Here is an 8,117-nt window from a genome sequence, read left to right on the forward strand (position 1 = left end):
CGAATAGGTTCAAGCTACAAACCTATCAACTACTGTAATTCATTATTATCAGGAAGTTTTAAAAACTCCCTGACAAGCATTCAGTTAATCCAAAATGCTGCAGCAAGAGTACTGACAGGCAATGTTCCCTCTAATTTTTCATGTGTCTGAGCGAACACACAAACTCCCTGAGCGGTCCCTTGGACCACTGTGAGCAATAGCAGATGTGTGCACTGTGGTCACGCCAGCATCGAATCCATCCAAGTTACACGGTTTATTAAAATAATCAAATTACAGCATTTACATTTATGTTAGACCACTTTTAATTAACTGCTTTAGCCCACTTACAATGAAAATTTAAAAAAAAATCTTGTTCATGACCTGTGTAGTATGTTAACACTGTTGGAAGTAAAAATAACTTGAACTCCAATTTTGAAAACATAACTTTATTTTGTTATTAATTTATTTATTTTTTGCGCTGACTTGTATTATGAGTCTGTGGTCTGGGAGAGAGTCCTGTAACTCTCTGTCTGCAAAATACAGTATATAATGACCAATGTTGGGCAATTAATTATATAGTTACTTCTTCAAAAAAGTAAATTAGTTATGCAAACAACAAAGTTCTTTGCAGCTGAAATGTTTATTTTTTTTAAATAAACATTTCAAACTATTTACTGTCAAGGCGCGGCTGTGTGGCAGGCAGGAGGAGGACCCAAACGCAAAACTCACAGACACGGGGATGAACTCAAAATCACAGCTTTAATGCTGGAATGGCAGAACATAGGAAATACAAAACTAAACTGGGAAAAGTAAACTAACATACGCAGAGAGACACAGGGAGATCCACACAACATGAGGGACGACGTCACACTGAACAGAGGGAGACGCAGACAGAAATACACAGAGGGTTAACGAGGGGAGTGGGAACACACGGGGAACACAGGTGACACTGATAATCATAACGAGACAGGGCGGGGTGAACTGAACATGACATGTACAGGCGTGAGAGTCACAAGGTAAACAGGAAGTGCACAGAGGTTCAGACAGGAGGAGAGAGAGCACGGGGAAAACACAGACATAACGGGCAGGGGAAACATGGAATAAAACATAAGGAGAGACGAGGGCTCACAGATACACAGAGGGGCACACAGGGGGTAAAAGCCATGAAGGGAAAACACTTAGGGAACAACACAACAGGGCAACTCAGAAAACATGGTCTAAATAAGGAACGAATATACAAAAATACATGGAAACTAAGAATACTGGGCCAACACGGCCCAGGACCATGACAGTACCCCCCCCTCAAGGGCTGGCTCCAGACAGCCCAAACACAGAAAAACAAAACCAAACAGAAAACAACCCAGGGCGGGCGGCGGGGGCCCAGGACGGAGGGCTCGGAACAGAAAACAAAGGAGCATAGCAAACACCGGAGCCCAAGAAAATAACCCAAACACAGAGCAGTTCAGGGGGCCGACCGTGCGCAAGGCAACGGCGGCGACGCGGAAACAGTGCAGGAGGCCGGCCGTGCGCAAGGCAACGGCGGCGACGCGGAAACAGTTCAGGAGGCCGGCCGTGCGCAAGGCAACGGCGGCGGTGAAGGAGACGACGGAGCAGTTCAGGAGGCCGACCGCGCGGGAGGCGGCGGCGACGATGACAGCGCTGGTCCGGGGGCCGACCGTGCGGAAGGCGACGGCGGCCACCCAGGCGAAGGCGGTCCGGGGGCCGGCCGTGCGGAAGGCGACGGCGGCCACTCAGGCGATGACGGTGCAGTTCAGGGGGCCGGCCGCACGGAAGGCAGCGGCGGCGGCTCTCCAGTGTCAGGCGTACTGGCCGAGGCCCGGTGGGCACAGGACCAGTCGAGACGGGACCAGTCAAGGCGGGACCAGGTGAAGCACAGGCTGAGGCTGCAGCAGACGAAGGCTCTGAGGAGGCTGCAGCAGACGAAGGCTCTGAGGAGGCTGCAGCAGACGAAGACTCTGAGGCCGGACCAGGCGAGGACGAAGGCTCTGAGGCCGGACCAGGCGAGGACGAAGGCTCTGAGGCCGGGCCAGGCGAGGACGAAGGCTCTGAGGCCGGGCCAGGCGAGGTTGCAGAGGCTGAGGCCGGGCCAGGCAATGACGAGGCGGTCGCAGATGGCGGCTGGACAGGCTCCTCGGGCCCTCCAGCTGATGCGGCGTGAGGCTGAACGGGCCCCTCGGACCCTCCAGCGGAGACAGGAGGCTGAACGGGCCCCTCGGACCCTCCAGCGGAGACAGGAGGCTGAACGGGCCCCTCGGACCCTCCAGCGGAGACAGGAGGCTGAACGGGCCCCTCGGACCCTCCAGCGGAGACGGGAGGCTGAACGGGCCCCTCGGACCCTCCAGCGGAGACGGGAGGCTGAACGGGCCCCTCGGACCCTCCAGCGGAGACGGGAGGCTGAACGGGCCCCTCGGACCCTCCAGCGGAGACGGGAGGCTGAACGGGCCCCTCGGACCCTCCAGCGGAGACCAAAACAACGCCAACAGGCATGAAGTCCTTCGGCCGACATGAGGACAACTGGCGCTGCACTGAGCACTGACTCTGCCCAGGCAATACGAACATGGTGCAGTTCTTAGGGGGCTGCTTAAACTTCAGGGGTCCAGAATCAGCCGGTGACTGAGACCTAGCCTCTGGGGAAGCCCTGGAGTGGCAAACTGTGCCAACGGCGGCTAAACCATGGAAAGTACCCTGAGTAGAAATCCAGTTACCTCTCTGCATGGAGTGAATGAGCAAAACTGGCGACACAGGAGACTGAGCGGAGAGTGGCTGCTGGGCAGCTAACTGAGTTACTGGAGACACGGGTGAGAGCGGGAGCTGAGCTGCTGGACACACGGGGACCTGAGCTGCTGGACACACGGGGACCTGAGCTGCTGGACACACGGGGACCTGAGCTGCTGGACACACGGGGACCTGAGCTGCTGGACACACGGGGACCTGAGCTGCTAACGGTGGAGAAGTAAATGACTGCACAGGGGACTGAACTGATGTCTGTAGTAACGGTGGTGGTGAGAGTGGAGTAGGTGGTGGAGTTAATGACTTCACAGGGGAATGAACTAGAGGTAGTGACGGTTGTGGTGCTGGTGGTTGAGTGGGTGACTGTGCTAAAGGAGACTGCACTGGGGACACTGGAGACTGCACTGGGGACACTGGAGACTGCACTGGGGACACTGGAGACTGCACTGGGGACACTGGAGACTGCAGTGATGGTTGTAGTGGAGGTGTAACGGGTGAAGGAGTGGCTGAAGTGGCTGTGGGTCGGACGGCTAGTGGCTCAGCTACAGGGTATGGTAACGGCAGGGCTATGGGTTGAATGACGGACTGAGTAGCAGCCTGAGTGGCTGGGTGTAGTGACGGTTGTGGTGGAAGAGAAACAGGTGGTAGTGTGGATGATGGAGCTAAGGGCGACTGAGTGGCAGACCGAACTGATGACTGAAGCGATGGTAGAGGTGAAAATGGAGCTTGTGGTGGAGTTAACGGCTGAGCTAGCGGGGACACAGGAGACTGAGCTGCGGGTGGCGGCGAGGGAGCTAACTGAGCTGCGGGTGGCGGCGAGGGAGCTAACTGAGCTGCGGGTGGCGGCGAGGGAGCTAACTGAGCTGCGGGTGGCGGCGAGGGAGCTAACTGAGCTGCGGGTGGCGGCGAGGGAGCTAACGGAGCTGCGAAGGGCTGCGAGGGAGCTAACGGAGCTGGAAGTAGCAGCGAGGGAGCCGACGGAGCTTCTGGCAGCACAGAAGGTGAATTAGAAGGCCGAATGTCCGGCTGTGGGGTGGCGCGTCGGCGGCGTGAATGCCGTTTCTTTTTTGATGATGGCTCTGACGGGCCGAGCGGCTCCACATCCGGCCCTTCAGGCAGGTGGGTAGTAGCAGCTGGGGGATGAAGGTGGAGCTCGTTGCGGATTAAATCCTGTTCGAGTGGGTGGAGCGCACTGAGTAGCCAGGGAAGACCACAGAACAAGCGCTGTAGTCTGGTTTCCACAGCACGGCGAAATTCCTTCCCCTCATGTTCTAGCCACAGATGCAGGAGTCTCTCCACGGAGTAGATTATGTCCAGACGCAGTTCTTCTGGTGGGTTGAGTGCTGCTGGGTCCATATCTGGTGACGTCGTACTGTCAAGGCGCGGCTGTGTGGCAGGCAGGAGGAGGACCCAAACGCAAAACTCACAGACACGGGGATGAACTCAAAATCACAGCTTTAATGCTGGAATGGCAGAACATAGGAAATACAAAACTAAACTGGGAAAAGTAAACTAACATACGCAGAGAGACACAGGGAGATCCACACAACATGAGGGACGACGTCACACTGAACAGAGGGAGACGCAGACAGAAATACACAGAGGGTTAACGAGGGGAGTGGGAACACACGGGGAACACAGGTGACACTGATAATCATAACGAGACAGGGCGGGGTGAACTGAACATGACATGTACAGGCGTGAGAGTCACAAGGTAAACAGGAAGTGCACAGAGGTTCAGACAGGAGGAGAGAGAGCACGGGGAAAACACAGACATAACGGGCAGGGGAAACATGGAATAAAACATAAGGAGAGACGAGGGCTCACAGATACACAGAGGGGCACACAGGGGGTAAAAGCCATGAAGGGAAAACACTTAGGGAACAACACAACAGGGCAACTCAGAAAACATGGTCTAAATAAGGAACGAATATACAAAAATACATGGAAACTAAGAATACTGGGCCAACACGGCCCAGGACCATGACATTTACAGAACAATCAGGTGTTCTGCATCAAATCTGATCCCAAAAATAATTTCTGGCCACTATGGGATAAAGGAGAACAACAACCTGATACCTGCAGGCCTGACAACAGGAGATGTATCACTCCTGTAACACCTGTAACATTCAGCAGTCACATCAGTGTTCTGACACACAACAAAACTATTGATTACACTACACACTAACTACACAAGATTTGCACTAAACGTCGCAAATCTCTCACATCTCAAAACACCGCCGTCACTCCTAAAACTTCCTTCCTTCCTTCCCCCCTTCCTAAACAACTAAATGCCTTGTTGCCATATCATTTTTTGATTGGTCGACATGGTACATTTTTCCACCAATAGGAAAGTGTGGGTTTGTTTTGGTTTTGTTTTTGCTCACCGGTGGAGAGTGCTTTTGAGCGTTTTCCTTATAAAACGCAGTTGTTACCGTTTCTTCCCACAGTAAATATAAACAACGATAGTATTCAGGGAGAAAAACAAACATTGCATATATTTTTATCATAACCCTGGCCTACCAACACAATTTAAAAACTGGTATAAAGTCCACACTTTTTCCGTCAATTGTTCCGTCTGTCCTGCTCACATTTCCAATGGTTGTACACGTTGTCATTAACGTGACTTCACTCCACATCAGCCACGCAGCTGTGCTAGCTAAAACACCGGTGTCGGCACATAAGGACGCTGTCATAGCCTTTCAACCACGTTGATTAGCTGCGTATATACGAATGTGAATTGCATTATTGGCTGGACTATGAGATAAGGTAGCATCATTCTAATCCCATACAGGAGCCGCCAGTCACTCACTGACTAACACTGCAAAACAGAATTGTTAAAGTATTAATTTTAATTTCAACTCAGGTTAGATTTTTTTTGTGCGCAACGCAGATTTTCTGTGCGCAGAGACTGTGCCAGCAGTGCGCAATCTAAACGCAGCTTAGAGGGAACATTGCTGACAGGGACTAGAAAGAGAGAGCATATTTCTCCTATTTTGGCTTCCCTTCATTGGCTTCCTGTTAAATCCAGAATTGAATTCAAAATCCTGCTCCTCACATACAAGGTCTTAAATAATCAGGCCCCATCTTATCTTAATGACCTTGTAGTACCATATCACCCTATTAGAGCACTTCGCTCTCGCTCTGCAGGCCTACTTGTTGTTCCTAGAGTATTTAAAAATAGAATGGGAGGGAGAGCCTTCAGTTTTCAGGCCCCTCTTCTGTGGAACCAGCTAGTTTGGATTCGGGAGACAGACACTATCTCTACTTTTAAGATTAGGCTTCAAACTTTCCTTTTTTTGCTAAAGCATATAGTTAGGGCTAAATCAGGTGACCCTGAATCCTCCCTTAGTTATGCTGCAAAACTCAATGCACCAGGGGATTCCCATGATGCATTGAGTTTTTCCTTTCCAATCACCTTTCTCACTCACTATGTGTTTAGAGACATTGAAACATATCTGTTATTAATCTCTTTCTCTCTTCCACAGCATGTCTTTCATCCTGTTTTCTTTCTGACACCCCAACCGGTCGCAGCAGATGGCTCCGCCCCTCCCTGAGCCTGGTTCTGCCAGAGGTTTCTTCCTGTTAAAAGGGAGTTTTTCCTTCCCACTGTCGCCAAAGTGCTTGCTGATCAGAATCAGAATCTGAATCGTGTTTATTGGCCAAGTATATGTGCAGACACATACAAGGAATTTGGTTCCCGTAGACGGTGGCTCTCAAGCACAGCAATGTAAATCACACACACACACACACACACACACACACACACACACACACACACACACACACATATATGTGTCTATATATACATTACACATGCATACACATACATACACAAAGTTGTGTAAACCAACTATAAATAACTAATCTAAACTTATATACATAAAATACAGAAATGAATGAGGTGGAATAAATACTACAGAATGTACACAAGGGGCAGTTGCAGTCTGGCAGTGGGAGCAGTGTGACATGTCAACTGTTTAGAAGGGAGATGGCGAGGGGAAAGAAACTGTTCCTATGTCGGGTTGTCCTGGTCTGCAGGCTTCTGTTCCATCTGCCAAAGGGCAGCAGTTAGAGAAAGTCTGTGTCCAGGGTGTGAGGGGTCTGTGATGATTTTCAGTTTCCTGGTTCTTGAGAGGTACAGATCCTGGATGGAGGGCAGGGGGCGGCGATGATCCTTTCTGCTGCCCGTACAGTCCGCTACAGTCTGCTCCTGTCCTGTTTAGTGGCTGCACCATACCAGACTGTGATGGAGGGACAGGACAGACTCAATGACCGCAGTGTAGAACTGGATTAGCAGCTCCTGTGGAAGACTGGGTCTTTTTGAAGATGGAGGAGATGTTGGTCTCCCACTTCAGGTCCTGGGAGATGGTGGTAATGGTAAATGTATAGCGCTTTACTTAGTCCATAAGCGCTATAGGACCCCAAAGCGCTTTACACTTTTTGATTCAGTCTTTCACCCATTCACACACACATTCACACACTGGCAATGGCAAGCTACGTTCTAGCCACAGGGGCGCACTGACAGACGAGGCTGCCGGACACTGGCGCCACCGGGCCCTCTGACCACCACCAGTAGGCAAACATGGGGTTAGTATCTTGTCCAAGGATATTTGGCATGCAGCCAGGAGGCAGCCTGGGATCGAACCACCGACCTTCTGATTAGTGGCTGACCTGCTGTGCCACCTGAGCTACAGCCACCCCAAGAACTTGAAGATCTTCACAGTCGACACAGGGCTGTCTGATATTGTAAGGGGGGGCAGAGTTGAGGGATGTCTCCTGAAGTCCACTGTCATCTCTACAGTTTTAAGAGTGTTCAGCTCCAGATTGTGCTGACTGCACCAGAGTACCAGCCGCTCAACTTCCTGCCGGTATGCAGACTCATCACCATCCTGAATGAGGCCAATGACGGTGGTGTCATCTGCAAACTTTAGGAGTTTAACAGCCGAGTTCTTGGAGGTGCAGTCATTAGTGTAGAGGGAGAACAGTAGTGGTGAGAGGACACATCCTTGAGGGGCACCAATACTGAGGGACCGAGTTTCAGAGGTGATCTCCCCCAGCCTCACTTGTTGCTTTCTGTCTGTCAGGAAGCTGGTGATCCATTGACATGTAGCTGGTGACACGCTGAGCTGGGAGAGTTTGGAAGAGAGAAATTCAGGCACGATGGTGTTAAAAGCTGAACTAAAGTCCACAAACAGGACCCTGCCATAAGTTCCCGAGCGGTCAAGGTGTTGCAGGATGTAATGCAGCCCCATGTTTACTGCATCATCCACCGACCTGTTTGCCCGGTAGGCAAACTGCAGAGGGTCCAGCTGGTGGCCTGTAATGTCCTTCAGATGGGCTAACACCAGTCGTTCGAAGGATTTCATGACCACAGACGTCAGGGC

Source organism: Copadichromis virginalis, linkage group LG15 (genome assembly GCF_057382275.1).
Source record: "Copadichromis virginalis isolate Kocher_CV1m ecotype Utaka linkage group LG15, C_Virginalis_male_GT1.1, whole genome shotgun sequence".
In the NCBI taxonomy this organism is placed as follows: domain Eukaryota; kingdom Metazoa; phylum Chordata; class Actinopteri; order Cichliformes; family Cichlidae; genus Copadichromis; species Copadichromis virginalis.